Source organism: Furipterus horrens, unplaced genomic scaffold (assembly GCF_987537825.1).
Source record: "Furipterus horrens unplaced genomic scaffold, mFurHor1.1.pri manual_scaffold_11, whole genome shotgun sequence".
Classification (NCBI taxonomy): Eukaryota; Metazoa; Chordata; class Mammalia; order Chiroptera; family Furipteridae; genus Furipterus; species Furipterus horrens.
The window spans coordinates 55,088,409-55,105,310 of NW_028327181.1; the positions used below are offsets into that span (position 1 = coordinate 55,088,409).

The 16,902-nt window shown below is 39.8% G+C and overlaps 1 pseudogene; it reads right to left on the reverse strand.

Moving 5' to 3' along the window:
• Window positions 1–532: 532 nt before the first annotated feature.
• LOC149997732 (ribosome biogenesis protein NSA2 homolog) lies at window positions 533–1,309 on the reverse strand (annotated as a pseudogene).
• Window positions 1,310–16,902: the final 15,593 nt, after the last annotated feature.

Consider the following 16,902-nt stretch of genomic DNA (forward strand, 5'->3'; position numbering starts at 1 on the left):
TATTCTTGTTAACTATTCTGTAATCCAATCCCCACCTTGTTTTTTTCCTCTTCCATATAATTTTATATTTACTCCTTGATTACTGTCTTTTTATTTTTCTTTCAGTTTTTATTTATTTTTAGAGAGAAGGGAAGGGGTGGAGAAAGAGAGGAAGGGAAACAGATAAACCTGGCCCACGACCCAGGCACATGCTCTGGCTGGGAATCAGAACCGATCCGGTGACCTTTCAGTTTGCAGGCTAGTGCTTAATCCGCTGAGCCACGCCAGCCAGGGCTCCTCCTTAATTTCAAATGCATAAAAGAATTTTAGCTATCTTGCTTTCCAGCATATGTCACCAGTTTGTCTCAAATGAACTTTCATAAAAGTTATCTACAGGTTTGAACATTTTTGTGTGTGTGTAAAACTGGGCCATTTGAATGTTTTTTACAATAAAATAAATAGTTTTCTTCATGGCTGCGGACATGTAAGCCCTTGTAATATTGTACTATGAAGAAACATCACACTCAAGTTACTTGTATGAAACTGCTGTCAAACCAGTAAGACTGCATTTATACATCCATCATTTTCAGGATTATTGGTAACCTGGGCATACTTTCCCCAAATAACCTTGCCTCCTGTGTCACAAGGCCCAACTCGCTTATATTCACCTCGATGACAGTACCTTTGGTAATGACACCCAAAGTTGTATAGAGTGGGGATGAGGGATTCTTCTTTACACCAAGTATTGGCAGGCAAAAGGTGGCTTTCAGTTCAGGATGTGTTACGTGGGCCTTCTTGAAACATAAGTCCATTGGCCTAATGAATCTCTCATATTTAGGTGGTTTTTGAGTAAAGCCATCTCCAAGAAAGCAGACTGTAGTAACCATTCTCTTCCATACTTTTTTCTTTCTCTTTCCAATTCGAATAACTTTTAATACCTCTGTTTCTCTCTGGGCATGAACTTTGGGCAGAGGGACTTCCCATTTCCCCGCTTTCTCTTTTTGTTTTTGTTTTATCATACTGGAAAGTACTTTAGCTCGGGACTGTCCCTCTCCGTCCAGTAGGTACGCAGGTACGGCTCCTTGTGGGGTCTTTTCATCATTCTTTTGGTTGGCGTTTCTCTTTTCATGCATCTTGATAGTCTTTTTCATTGGCGTTTTCACAGCATGGTGCTGTTTATGGTAGAGCTTAGCCTTCAGACCAGTCATCTTTTTTACCTTCTTTGAATGTTCATGAGCCTTTCAGCCTTCCTTCTTTCTCTTTTCCTCATGGTAATCCGAACAATATCCATAGCGCTTAGGTGTAACTCAATATCCTCGTTTTGTGGCATGGTTACAGCCACCAGGCGGCCTGGTGCAGTCCCTTGCACGCGAAGACGCTTTCAACTTTCAGGTCTCGGAGACCCACAAACCAACTCCGCGCAACTGGCGACAGGAAAGCTGAACATTTTTTTTAAAGATGTTTTAAAATTTATTTTTAGGGAGAGGGGAACTGAGGGAGAGAAATATCAATGTGTGGTTGCCTCTTGCGCGCCCCCAGCTTGGGACCTGGCCCACGACCCAGGCATGCCCCTGACTGGGAATCGAACCAGCAACCCTTTGGTTTGCAGGCCAGTGCTCAATCCACTGAGCCACACCAGCCAGGGCTGAACATTTCTTACATTGACATTTACTAAACTGAATAACAGGAATTTTGCTGAAGGCAGGCCAGAGTAATCAGATATTCCCTGGTAGATGGTGGCAATGATGAGAAATGTGCTCAGCTATCAGGGATGATCAGATAACAAGGGTGGGGGATTCTGGTGAAACTGACTTAGCAGGATTCATGCTAAAAAATGGACAATGCCAAGAAAGACATGGAAGTCCAAAGTCAGCACTTAGTTGGGAAAGTAACTCAGAGGAACCTGAGAAGTTTGGTCAAAAAGAGACAGTGTCTATATAAGTGTATATGATTATAGAGATGGGAAATAAGGGTGGGAGGAGACACATAAGGTCATCAGAATTCCTGTGATTGTAGGGCACTACAAACAGCAAGGGTGGCTCTAGGCAAAGGTCGGACTCAAACATCACTTCCTCAGGAAAGCCCTCCCTGAACATCCTAACTAAAGTTGCCCATGGCATCTCCCCCAACTATCACACTCCCAAACTTTTCTTTTCTTTTCCTTTTTAAAATGTTTATTGATTTTTAGAGAAAAAAAGGAAGGGAGAGAGAGAGAGTAAAAGAAACATCAACTTGTTGTTCCACTTATTTATGCATTTGTTGGTTGCTTCTTGTATGCGCCCTGACCAGGGATTGAACCCAAAAATTTGGAGTATCAGGACAATGCTCTAACTTACTAAGCTGCCTGGCCAAGGCCTTTTTTCGTGATTATAAATAAAGGTACTGTAAATATTTGCACACAAGTTGCTGTATGAACATAAGTATTCCTTTCTCTTGGGTAAATACCTAGGAGTAGGATTAGTGGATCACATGAAAAGTATATGTTTAACTTTATAGGAAACTGCCAACAGTTTTCCACAGTGGCTGTGTTAGGCAGGATAGATAGCAAACCCAAGCAGAGAGGGGGTGGGAGACGTGTCTCACTCATTAATTCAGAGTCCTGAGCCTCGTCAGATAAGATTGCCAGGTGTTCTGAAAATCACAAGGAAAACCATGATAGTGCAGGAAGGGAGCCCTTGAATTTCATATGTATCATTTCCACTATCTGAGAAAGAAAGCCTTTGAAACCATATATTAATGCCAAGAGTCGGGGCATTCAGACTAGCTGGGTGCCACTTGCAGCTTCAGGCTCAAGTGTATTTCATAAATAAACTTGCTATCTTACTTTCACTGTATATGTTATCTCTCGCCTGAATTCATGTCTTGCAATCGAGACAAGAACTGAGGAAGAGGAGCCCCCTCACTTGGGTCTCCCTGGTAACAGTTGTACCATTTTACATTCCCACCAGTGTGGGAATAAACAAAGATCACCCAAATGAAAACAAACAGAGACTATTTTATTAAGAGTTTGCTACATAGCAAGGGAGTCAGCCACCATCACTTGCATTTGGCAGAGACTCAGAGGTAGGCAGGAAAGCTTTCCGGGAGGATAAAAGGGAGGGCTTTAGGTATTTCCTGATTGGAAGCTATTAGCTTGGGAATGCTATAGGCAGGCTAACCAGAAGCAGGGCATCCTATGTGCTTGGTTAGGAGAGCACTTCTGGCCTTCTCTGGTCGGTCCTAAATTGGAAGCAGGGGCAAAAATTAAGGAAGTTGGCAGTTATTGACCAAGTGCTGATCATTGGGCGCCAAGTGCTGCAGAAGTCGTGGTTGTGGTTTGGCTTTCTGGACTGTTGCTACAGAGGTGTGGTTTGGCTTCCGTGGCGGCTTGCACCAGAAGTTGTAGGTCAGAGTTCTATATTTTTATCTGATTCTGACCATTGTCCTTTTGTAGATTCTGCCTCTCACTGGCAGTGTATGAGCATACCAGTTGCTGTGCATCCTCACCAATACTTGGTATTGTCAGCTTAGGAGAGATTTGGTGGGGGTGCTATTCCAATAGATGTATAGTGGTATGTCATTGTGGCTTTAATTTACATTCTGCTAGTGACTAATTATACTGGGCATGTTTTCATGTCTTTATTTGACATTTGTATGTCTTTTTTAGTAAAGTATCCATTCAAACTTTTGCCCGTTTATTTATTGAGTTGTTTCCTCATTGTTGAGTTTTGAAAGTCATTCTGTATATTCCAGATAGGTCATTTATAAGATATAGGATTTGCAAATATTTTTCTCCCAAGAAACAAGGTCTCATGAGGTGAGGATGTCTTTTCATCTCTTAACAGTGTCTTTAGCAAAGCAGAAGTTTTTAATTATGATTAAGTACACTTTATATATTTTTCTCTTTTATGGATTGTGTTTGCTTATGCCTAACAGTAAAGAAGATTCTCACCTATGTTTTCTTAGAGAAGTTTTTATTTCACATTTTGTATTTAGGTCTGTGATTCATTCTGAGTTGGTTTTTGTGAGTCAAAGTTGATTTTTTTTTTTTTTGCATATGGATATTTATATGGAAATGTGTTCCAGCATCATTTCTTGAAAACACTATCTTTCCTTCATTGAATTGCCTTGGCATCTTTGCCAAAAATCAGCTTACCATATTTGTGTCTATTTTTGAGCTATTTTTTTCCATGATCTATGTGTTTATCATTTAGCCTCTGCCATACTGACTTGATTATTGCAACTTTCTGGTAAGTCTTGAGATCAGGTAGTATGATTCTTAAAACTTTATCCTTCATTTCCAAAACACTTTTAACTATTCTATTTCCTTTGCTTTTTGCTATAACTTTTAGAATCAGGTTATTAATACTGAAATTTTTTCTGCTGGTTTTTAAATTGGTATTGCATTGAATTTATAGCTATATTGAGGAGAATTGACGGTCAACAATATCAAGTCTTTCAATCCATGAACAAAGCATATCTCTCCATTCATTTGGTCTGTTTTTTTAAAAAGTATATTTTATTGATTATGTTGTTACAGTAGTTTCATTTCTTTTTCCCTTTGCTCCCTTCCACCCAGTACCCCCCTTCCCTCCAGCAATCCCACCCCCCTTAGTTCATGTCCATGGGTCATGCATACAAGCTCTTTGGCTCCACCCTTTCCTGTATTATTCTCAACTTCCCCCTGTCTATTCTGTATCAACCGATTATGCTTCTTAATCCCTGCACCATATCCCGATTTCTCCCCCTCCCCCCTCCCAGCTGACAACCCTCCAGATGATCCCCATACCTCTGATTCTGTTTCTATTCTGGTTTGCTTAGTTGGGTTTTGTTTTTATTTTTTAGATCCAGTTGTTGATAGTTGTGAGTTAGTTGTCATTTTAGTGTTCATAGTTTTGATCTTCTTTTTCTTAAGTAAATCCCTTTGACGTTTCATATAATAATGGATTGGTGATGATGAACTCCTTTGGCTTTACCTTGTCTAGGAATCACTTCATCCGCCCTTCCATTTCAAATGATAGCCTTGCTGTAAAGAGTAATCCTGGTTGCCTTTCATCACATTGAATACTGCTTGCCAGTCCCTTCCTGCCTGCAAAATGTCCTCTGAGAAATCAGCTGATAGTCCTATAGGCACCCCCCTATAGGCAACTGTCTGCCTCTCTCTTGCTGCCCCCAGGACTCCCTTTTTATCTTTCACCTTTGGCATCTCAATCATAATGTGTCCTGGTGTGATCCCCTCTGGGTCTAGTTTGCCCGGGACCCTCCATGCTTCCCAGACCTGACTGTCCATCTCCTTCGCAAAATTTGGGAAGTTTCCTCAGTTTTTTCAATTCTTGCTTCCTCATTCTGCACTGGTTGACTGTTTTTTTCTTCCTTATGTTCCAAATCATTGATTTGAACCCCGGTTTTCTTCCCCTCACCATTGGTTTTCTGTGGATTTTCCTTTGTTTCACTTAACATAGCCTTCACTTCTCTTTGTATTTGCTGTACTCAAGCATATCTGTCAAGTCTCTGAGCACCTTTATCACCAGTGTTTTGAATGCTTCATCTGTTAGGTTGGCTATCTCCTCATTTGTTAGGTTGGCTATCTCCTCATCGCTTAGTTCTCCCACTGGAACCTTGATCTGTTCCCTCTTTTGGGCCATACTTCTCTGCCTCCTCATTCTGACAGGCTCCTGTGTTTCTTTACCTCTCCGTCTCAGGTAGAGCTGTTGCTCCTGTTACATTGTAAGGGGCAGAGCCTTAGGGATTCTTCAGTACAGGGCGACCTATATCACCAAGTTGTGGCACTGTATGTGGGGGAACGGGTCCAAGAGGGAACAATGCCGCCTTCCCAGCACTCTCCCCTTTTCTAGGCACCTCTCCCACATCTGCACCGGACTGGCGCCCCTCTAGCTGCTTCTATGGCTGTCGTTCCCAGAGTGGGTGGGTCAGCATATGTTCTAGGACCATGAGGGCCCTTTAAACAAGCGGACTCTGCTGAGAGACCAACAGTTTCTTCCTCCGCCCCAACCCCCACTGGTTTGCACAGTCAGAAGCAATGAGGCTTGATTTTCCCTGGTGCTGGGACTGTGAGCTGTGAGGTCCGGTGAGGAGCTGGGAACATTCCCCAGGTGTCCCTCTTGACTTTTTAAAATGTGTGACTGCACTTTCCACTGGCCCGCTGCTGCTGTTGCTGCTGCTGCCACCACATTGCATCCTCTCCGCCCCGGCTCCGCCCTTCCTACCTGCCTGGATGAGTATTTCTTCTTTATATCTTTGTTTGTTGGACTTCCATGCAGTTTGATTTTTCTGGAACTTCTGGTTGTTTCTAGTTTTGAGGTAGTTGTATTCCTTCTTAGTTGTGGAGGGAGACGCAGTGTGTCTGTCTACGCCTCCATCTTGGCCGGAAGTTCCCTTTGCCCATTTTTTAATTGGGTTGTCTGTCTTGTTGGTGTTCAGTCATATAAGTACTTTATATATTTTGGAGATCAATCCCTTGTCTGAGGTATTATTGGCAAATATATTTTCCCATATGGTTGGTTCTCTTTTCATCTTCTTGATGCTTTCATTTGCTGAGCAGAAACCCTTTAGTTTGATGTAGTCTATTCATTTGTTTATTCTTTATTTCCCTTGCCTTAGGAGATATATCTGTGAAAATATTGCTACGTGGGATATCTGAAATTTTCCTATGTATCCCTCCGGGACTTTTATGGTGTCATGGCTTACATTTAAGTCTTTGATCCATCTTGAGTTTATTCTGGTGTGTGGTGTAAGTTGGTGGTCTAGTTTCATTTTTTTGCATATCCCTGTCCAGTTCTCCCAACACCAATTGTTAAAGAGGCTATATTCACTCCATTTTATGTTCCTTTCCTCTTTGTCAAATATTAGTTGACCATATAGACCTGAGTTTACTTCTGGGTTCTCTATTCTGTTACATTGATCTATATGTCTGTTCTTATGCCAACACCAGACTGTTTTGATTAGCAAGGCCTTGTAGTATATTTTGGTATCAGGTATTGTGATTCCTCCAACTGTGTTCTTCCTCAAGACTGTTGTGGCTATTTGGGGTCTTTTTTTGTTCCATATAAATTTTTGAAATATTTGTTCTAAGTCTGTAAAATATGTCGTTGGTATTTTAATAGGGATTGCATTGAATCTATAAATTGCTTTGGATAGTACGAACATTTTAATGATGTTGATTCTTCCCATCCATGAACTTGGTATATGCTTCCATTTATTTATATCTTCCTTAATTTCTTTCTTCAGTGTTATGTAGTTTTCTGAGTACAGGTCTTGATCTCTTTGGTTAAATTTATTCCTAGGTACTTTATTTTTCTTGTTGCTATAGTAAATGGGATTTTTTTCTAGTTTCTATATCTGATATTTTATTGTTGGTGTACAGAAATGCCTTCAATTTCTGAATATTGACTTTGTGCCCTCCTATTTTGCCAGTTTCACTTATCAGGTTGAGTAGTTTTTTTCATGGAGTCTATAGGGTTTTCTATGTACACTATCTATAGGGTTTTCTATGTACACTATCATGTCATCTGCAAATAATGACAGTTTTACTTCCTCCTTTCCAATTTGGATGCCTTTTATTTTTCTTTCTTGTATGATTGCTGTGGCTAGAACTTCCAAGACTATTTTGAATAGGAGTGGAGAGAGTGGACATCTTTGTCTTGTTCCTGCTTTCAGTTTTTGCCCATTGAATATGATGTTGGCTTCAGGTTTCTCGTATATGGCCTTTATTATGTTGAGGTATGCTCCCTCTATTCCCATTTTGCTGCGCGTTTTCATCATAAATGGGTATTGTACTTTATCAAATGCTTTTTCAGCATCTATTGATATGATCATGTGGCTTTTGCCTTTCATTTTGTTTATGTGGTGTATTACGTTTATTGACTTGTGAATATTAAACCATCCTTGCATCTCTGGGATGAATCCCACTTGATTGTGGTGTATGATGTTTCTAATATGTTGCTGGATCTGGTTTGCCAATATTTTGTTGAGGATTTTACATCATCAGCGATATTGGCCTGTAGTTTTCTTTCTTTGTTGTGTCTTGACCTTGTTATGGAATTAGAGTAATACTGGCTTCATAGAAAGAGTTTGGGAGTCTTCCCTCTTCCTGGATTTTTTGAAATAGTTTGTGAAAGATAGGAGTTAGTTCTTTCCTAAATGTTTTGTAAAATTCACCTGTGGAGCCATTCAGTCCTGGGCTTTTGTGTGCTGGGAGTTTTTTTATTACTACTTCAATTTCACTAGTTGTTATTGGTCTGTTCAGGCTTTCTGTCTCTTCTTGATCCAGTTTTGGAAGATTATATGTTTCCAGAAATTTGTCCATTTCATCTAGGTTGTCAAATTTCTTGTGATACAGTTGTTCATAGAAATTTCTTACAATCCTTTGTATTTCTGTGTTGTTGGTTGTGATTTTTCCTCTTTCATTTCTGATTTAACTTATTTGGGTCCTCTCTTTTTTTCTTGATGAACCTGGTAAAAGGCTTGTCAATTTTGTTTATCTTTTCAAAGAACCAGCTCTTGGTTTTATAGCTCTTTTGAATTGTTTGTTTTGTCTCTGTCATTTAGTTCTGCTCTGATTTTGATTATTTCTTTCCTTCTACTCGCTCTGGGCTTTGTTTGTTGTTGTTCCTCTAGTTCTTGTAGCTGTAGGGCTAGATTTTTTATTTGAGATTCTTCTATTCCTTTTAGGTAGGCCTGTATTGCTATGAACTTTCCTCTCAGGACTGCTTTCACTGTATCCCATAGGTTTTGGATTGTTGTGTGTTCATTATCATTTGTGTCCAGAAACTTTTTGATTTCTTCCTTGATGTCATTGTTAACCCACTCATTATTTAATAGCATGTTGTTCCTTCTCCATGAGTTTGAATGTTTTTGAGTTTTTTCCTTGAGGTTGATTTCCAGTTCCAAAGCATTGCAATCTGAGAAGATGCTTGATATAATTTCCATTTTCTTGAATTTGTTGAGGCTTGTTTTGTGTCCTACCATGTGGTCTATCTTTGAGAATGTTCCATGTGCACTGGAAAAGAGTGTATATTTTGCTTCTTTGAGGTGAAAAGTTCCATATATATCAACTAAGTCCATTTGACCTAGAGTGTTTGTTCAATGCCTCAATATCCTTGCTGTTTCCTTGCTTTGAAGATCTGTCCATTGTTGACAATGAGTGTTAAAGTTCCCTATTTTGCATGTGTTGCTGTCTATACCCTTCCTGAAGTCTTTCAAAATTTTCCTTACATATTTGGGTGCTCGTATGTTGGATGCATACATGTTTACAAGGGTTATATCATCTTGATGGATTTTTCCCTTAAGTATTATGAAATGTCCTTCTTTGTCTCTTTTTATGCCCTTTGCTGTGAAATCTGTTTTTCTGATATAAGTATTGCTACCTCAGCTTTTTTTCATGTCCATTTGCTTGAAATATTTTTTCCCATCCCTTCACTTTCAGTCTGTGTAGGTCTTTTGTTCTGAGCTGGGTCTCTTGTAGACAGCATATATGCGGGTCATGCTTTCTAATCCACTCAGCTGTCCTATGTCTTTTGATTGGTGCACTTAATCCATTTACATTTAAGGTTATTATTGATAGGTACCTATTGTTTGTCATTTTCCCCCTTTGTATTATACTTGAGTTTCTCTCTCTCTCTGTTTCTTCATCTTCTTAAAGCAGACCCTTTAGCATCTCTTGCAATGCTGGTTTGGTGGAGATGTATTCTTTTAGCCTTCTTTTGTCTGGGAAACTCCTTATTTAACCTTGCATTTTGAATGAGAGCCTTGCTGGGAAGAGTAGTGTCTTGGTTGTAGGCACCATCCTTACATTCTTAAGATGAACTCCACTTGGATGTGATTATTACTTTTTTATGTACTGCTGAATTCTATTTGATAATATTTTGTTACAGATTTTTCCCTCTGTGTTCATGGTTTTTAGTTTTTCTTCCTTGTAATGTTTTGACCTGGGTTTGATTACTAGGCTCGCCTCATAAAATAAATCAGGAATTACAATCTCCTATTTTCCAAAAGAGATAGTGTAGAACTGGTGTCATTTCTCTTCTAAATGTTTGGTAGCAAAACCATCTGAGACTGGAGTTTTTATTGTTGGAAGTGTCAATGTAAGAAATGTCCACACCCAGAAACAATGGAGGGCTTCCTTAAGACAAAGATAAGCCTTTTAGTAAAGAGCTTTTATGCTTGGGGTATGACTACCCACCATTACCTTTCCAGTTAGGAATTTATGATCAGATCACCCTGTGGGATTACTTTCCATAGAATTTCTCTTTCATCCACAGAAGGCTTTTAACTATAAATTCAATTTCTTTAATAGATATATGTGATATTGTGATTTGGGAGGTATAAAAACGTACTATTTTATTATAGATATTCTCACACAAAAAATGAAAATAGTATCTTAAAAAGGATACTACTAATCTCCACCTGCAGAATGGGGATAGAGGGGGAACAGAGGTCAGACAGTGTGAGTTTCTTGGGTCACTTGGGATCAGTAGGAAGATACAATAACAGAACCAATTTCAGGATAGCTAATGTTACGTAAGGGAGCCTGTGAACAATAGGGTCTTCCTGAAGACCCAGCTAGCTACCTCTTCTAAAATGCTCAATAAGGGCCCCTTTCCAAAGCTACTAACCAGGCATTTGGCATTTTAGGATTTTGTCCTATGGGTGCTTAAGAGAATAGAATTCCTTCCACCCAGACCCAGCACCCTTTATGGTTCAAAATTAAAATTTGGTGAGGAGTGGCAAAGCAGCTATTAGAAGAGCCTGCCCAGCACAAGTACTCTGGGCTCAAGGCCCCAGTTTCTGTTTGGTCATTGGAGATATTTGTACTTAATATATAGTTTATATAAATATACATAAATAGAAAATATAAAACCTGAGGGTTGCAAGAGGGGTTAGGGACTTGGCAAGTAGCCAGAACTGGATAAGTCTGTTCAGGCCACTTGACTTTGAGGCAGGATAATAAGTTAGGGAAATTCCTTGGTTAGTAGAATAAGAGGAACTGAGACAGAATAATTAAACAAGGCTAAACAATTTGAGCAATTTACAGCCAGCTATTAAATCACAAGGTTTTACTTCCAGTTAAGATGGAGGCGTAGGTAGACATGCTTTGCCACATCATGCAACCATAGAAATAAATTACAAGCAGACCCCTAAACTAATAACAACCAGAACCATTGGAAGTCCAACAACCAATGATTTGATGAAGACATTCATCCAGATGGGTAGGAGGGGCAGAGTCATGGAGATGGGTGGAGAGTGGCATGGTGTGGAAAGGTGTGGCAGCAGCAGTGGCAGCAGAACAGATGGGAGGGATACCGTGGGAGCAAGCAATCCCAGACGCAGGCCGCACCGCACAGCCCAGGGTTCCAGCACTGGAAGGAGAGACCTCCATTACCTCTGGCTGTAAAAACCAGTAGAGAGTGGGATGAGAGAAGACACTGTGGATTTTTTGCCTCTTAAAGGGCTAGCGCAGTCTTAGAATGTACGCAAGCCCACCCGCTGCAGCTAGAAGGGCACCAGTCACATACAGGAAGGGGGTGAAGTGACTGGAAATGGAGCGAGTGCCAGGTGGCAGCATGGTCCCCTCTCCAAGCTCTCCCCACACAGTCCAAAGCTGTGAAGAGAGTGACCCCATACTGGCAAATACCTAAGGTTCTGCCACACACAACTTACAGGTGTGTTTTATACATAGGCCACACTACTAAGACATGGAGTAAAAGCAGCTCTACCTAATACACAAAAAACAATCACAGGGAGGCTGCTAAATTGAGGAGACAAGGAAATACAGCTCAAATGAAAGAATAGAACAAAACCCCAGAAAAAGAACTAAATGAAACTGAGATAGCCAACCAATCGGATGCAGAGTTCAAAACACTGGTGATCAGAATGCTCTGAGGACCCCTTGAGTATGACAAAAATAAAAATAAAGGAAGAAATGAAGATTTCACAAAGTGAAATAAAGAGTAATTCACAGAAAACCAACAGACAAGGAAAGGAAGCTGGAATTCAAACCAACAATTTGGAACATAAGGAAGAGATAAACATTCAAACAGACCTAAAAGAAGAAACAAGGATTCAAAAAATTGAGGATAGACTTAGGACCCTCTGGGACACCTCCGAAAGTGCCAACATCTGAATCATAAGGATGTCAGAAGGAGAAGAGAAAGAAATTGAAAACTTATGTGAAAAAATAATGAAGAAAAACTTTCTTAATTTGGTGAAGGGAATAGACAAACAAGTCCAGGAAGCCCAGAGAGTCCCAAACAAGTTGTCCCCAAAGAGGAACACACCAAGACATATCATTATTAAAGTACCAAAGGTTAAAGATAAAGAGAGAATCTTAAAAGCAGCAAGAGAAAAGCAGAGAGTTACCTACAAAGGGGTGCCTATAAGACTATCAGCTGATTTCTCAAAAGGAACTTTGCAGGCAAAAAGAAACTGGCAAGAAGTATTCAAAGTGATGAAAAGCAAGGACCCACAACCAAGATTACTCAATCTAGCAAAGCTATCATTTAGAATGGAAGGTCAGATAAAGTGCTTCCCAGACAAGGTAAAACTAAAAAAGTTCACCATCACCAAGCCATTATTTCATGAAATAAATTGTAAAGAGACTTATTTAAGAAAGGAGATCAAAACTATGAACATTAAAATGACAACAAACTCACAACTATCAACAGCTGAATCCAAAAACAAAAACAAAGATAAAAACTAAGCAAACAACTAGAACAGGAACAGAATCATAGGTATGGAGATCATTTGGAGGGTTAACAGCTGGGAGGGGGAAGTGGGAGAAAAGGGGAAATGGTGCAGGAATTAAGAAGCATAATTGGTAGGAACAAAATAGGGGGAAACTAAGAATAATATAGGAAAGGGTGAAGCCAAGGAATGTATATGCATGACCCATGGACATGAACTAAGAGGGGTAGGATTGCTGGAGGGAAGGGGGTTACTGAGTGGATGGAGGCAAAAGGGGAAAAAATTGGGACGAATGTAATAGCATAATCAATAAAATATGCTTTAAAAAGATAATACAATGATAATGTTTTAAGTCACTAAGTTTGGGGATGATTCATTATCACAACTGATAATTGGAACAAACATGCAGAAACCAAGGAGAGGAAGAAGGAGGCCTGGAAAGAAGAGTTCACCCAGACCTTGTAGCAAAAAGGATGGACAGAGGTGACAGGCCCCTTGCTTTATAAGAGAAAGAACTATACAGGCATGGCATATGGGGGACAAACTACATGTGTAAGGGATAAAGAAGCCAGTGACTCTCAAACCAGTAGGAGATAATTAACAGATGAATCATGGAAAAGGTGCAAGCAAATGACACTCTGCAGCTCCTCACACATATCTCTGGGATCAAAAGGAGGAAGATTGTCATCACTAAACACAGAGAAATGGGAAGATGTAGCTAGATAACTTTGCAAATAATTTGGAGAGAGACCTATAACTAGATTACCCTTAGTTGATCACACCCTGAGTTAAGTAGGTAATCTCGTTAGATTGTGAACCTGGATTAACCAGTAATGGAGAAATGGAGGAGAAGGAGAGGGGAGGGGGAGCTAATTGCATTATTGTAAAACCAGTTTTCTTTGTCTTCTTCGTGCGTGCATGCCCCTGGCTGGCTGTACGACAGACTCTGCAGACTCGTGAATAAACGCCTCGCTTTGCTGCTGAAGTCCTGTGTCTCGGTGTTTTATTGTGAGTGTTTCTCACCCATGTGTCCAACCAATGGCATTCTACTTTGTGGATGTCAAAATATATATGGCACCTCTGGCAAACCCAATATGATTTTAAAAAGCAAGCTGGATTAGTCACCCTTAACTGATTTTTTTTCCAGCCTCAATCCAGCATAAACATATATATTCCCATCAAAAATACATGTTGAGGGCAGTGGTGTAGATTTTGCAGAGGAGTCATGGAGAAGAGTTGAAAACTTTTAAACCGTATCTGAACAACCAGAAAGAACCAGGAAATAATACCCCAAAATGGGCCTCAGAGAAGGGTTCTGTCCAACTCTTTGGGAGGAAAGAAGGGCAGTAGTGGGTTGAGACAGATTAGGTCCAAGGGTCACAAGTAAATACTGTGTTCTGTCTCCTCACCTACCCCAGGAGAGAATGTAACAGGTTAAACAGGTGAAGATTTTATTCTTTGGGCAGCTGTGTGAATTCATCACAGGGAATTATTTAAGAGAGTACAGTCAGACTATAAGTCCACAGGTTTTTAAAGAGATCTTGAAAAGAGCTTTGAACATATATCCAAACCTTGGAATTTGGAAGTTGGCTCATAAAATTACAACCAAAAATACAAGAAACCAGGAGGTTACAGCAGACTTCCAGGCTGTTACAGAACCCCTGGGCTGCTCCGACTGAAACAGAACCCACGAGCTGTTTAGTTAGGGGCCCGATTGCCCGCCGCCAGAATTATAACTCTGAATACCAGAGTTTAGTGAAAAGAAAATTGTTTATTTAACAGTTACACATATCCTTGCCTCCCCCCTACCAAACCTAGCCAGTTTTAGGAAGGTCAGAAACACGGTTTCCCTACTTCCCAAACACAGTTCAGCTTTACCAGCGGCTGCCAATCATTCAATCTGATTGGGGAGGTCCTTTCTGTGCTGTGGTGCCCTTCAGCTCTCAATACAAAACCGCCGGGATTCTCAGCCTCCTTGCAAACTGTCTTCTTTCTGTAAACTGCATGGATCTCCTTTCCTTCTCCAGAGCACCCCTGCGAACACCCGCCAGCCAGGGAGACAGCCCCAGCGCGCGCTGTCCAAAGTGTTCGCAGCTGCCTATATAACCCTGACTGCGTCCTCTGACACAGTGGGTGTTGCCAACAGTTCTGACCATTCACAGAACCCCACGTAGGCTCTGTGTGCTTTCCATACCGTCCCCTGGTTCAAGACTCCTCCCATCCACCTGAGGCCTTGGAAGCATCCAAGCAATTTTGCATAATGAAAGACACCAGCCACCAGCCTCAGGCGTGTGGAGGCATTCTGAAAGCTGCTTCCTTCTCCCCATCTCCCAGCCGCAAACTCCGGGGATTTTTGGACTCCCCTGTTTCCGTAACAAGGCTATGTATAGACCACAAATTAAATAAATGAATAAACAGATGAATTAATAAATAATTACAGCACGGTTATTGACACCTTCCCAATCTTAATTTTTATGGTTGGAAAATACACTTATTGTTTTAAATTCAAGATACTCTTAGCTCAAAATCTTTCAAAATCAAAAGTGAGTTAACTATTTACCTACAGGATGTTAAGCTGAGAGTTAAAGCTGACACCTCATGATTGGGTCTCTTGCCAAAAAAAAAGGAGATATAGAGATTGTAAAAAGAAAATGAGCTGGCCCTGGCCAGTGTGGCTCAATTGGTTGAAGCATCATGCCATAAACGAAAAGGTACAAGTTTAATCCTCGGTCAGGGCAAATAGCTAGGTTGTAGGTTCAATCCCTGGTTGGCACATACAAAAACAACCAATCAACGCTTTTCTCTCACATCAATGCTTCTCTCTTAATTACTTCCTCTCTCTCTAAAAGCAATGAAAAAATGTCCTCAGGTGAGGATTAAATAAAAATAAAATAAAATTATCTGACTTTGTATTTTATTAGTGAAGACCACTTATTTTAAAAATCATCATACATTTAAAGGAAAATAATCAGGTGCCAAGCAAAGATGCTCAGGTATTTTTTAAATTAATGGGAAAACTCAACATGAAAACTTTTAGCATGATATGAATCTTGGTGGGCAAACTTTGAGGCAAAATAAAATTCTTCATTCAGAATCCAAAAATGTAGGAAAATTCAAACTAGAGCAGAAACCTGGCTTCCATAGTCTGGTCGGTGTGTGTAGAGGTGCATCCGGTGGATTCAGAGTGTCCCTTGAAAGGAAGGCAGTGACAAATTCATCATTTGATTACTGCTTGAATCTCCTACAGCTCTTCAATGGGCTTCCATGGTCAGTTGATTATGAAGAGCTTTCAAGACTCACAAGGAACCACAGCTTCCCAAGACTCTCCAATTCTTTTTCAGTCAATATCACATCAGATTTTTAAAGAAACAAGAATACCCAAAGGTCTGTGGGCTGTAGGCAACCAGGACTCCATCGCCGGGGTAGGGCTGAGGAAGATGTAATTGTTAATTTCAGAACTCCATAATTCTTTTTAAATCCCAAGTGTTTTACATGAGAGTAAAGTCACGAAATTATTACATATAAAAAAAATGCCTTATAAAAAACTTTTGAATGATTTTAAATTAAAAGCAACGATAAGTCAATTGGTTAAATTAAAAAACATCGATAACTTTATGTTTACAGAAATAGATTGAATAAAATATTAAGTACCTCAAAGAAAGAATGCAATAAATGGGGTAGATTAATTTTGGTTTTGTCGTACTAATTTTGTCTTTAAATTGAATGGTTCAATATAGAGAATTCAATAAATTAATTTGTTTTCTTTCAGACTCTACTGAATAAAATCCATGTGTCTCTGTGTGTATAGTATATATATTCTTAGAAGCAAGAATTACTTGTTATATTGGCTCAAACCTTGTATGTTCTCTGAATGAAGTTATTGGAATTTTGATCATTTGGAAGTGATAATGTAATAAGCTTAAACTTGGCTGTAATGTATTGCAAAAACAAAGTTCCTGAGAATCTTGGATCAGAGACTTGGAAAGGGGACATACAGTTTTTTTGAAACTCCAGAACATGAGAAAAGAGTTAGCAGCTAGAAACTTTTCTAGTGAAATTCCAAGTGATATGGTGTCATTTGAAAAATGACACCTAATCATGCAAACAATTAAAAGGAATTAGATGTTTTCAGTCCAGTTCATTGACTTTGGACTTAATAGAGGGTGTGGATTTAAAAGTGAAGGATTAAGTAAGAAGCTTGACTCATAGGACATCATGAATCTGTGACTGGAATTTGGAAAC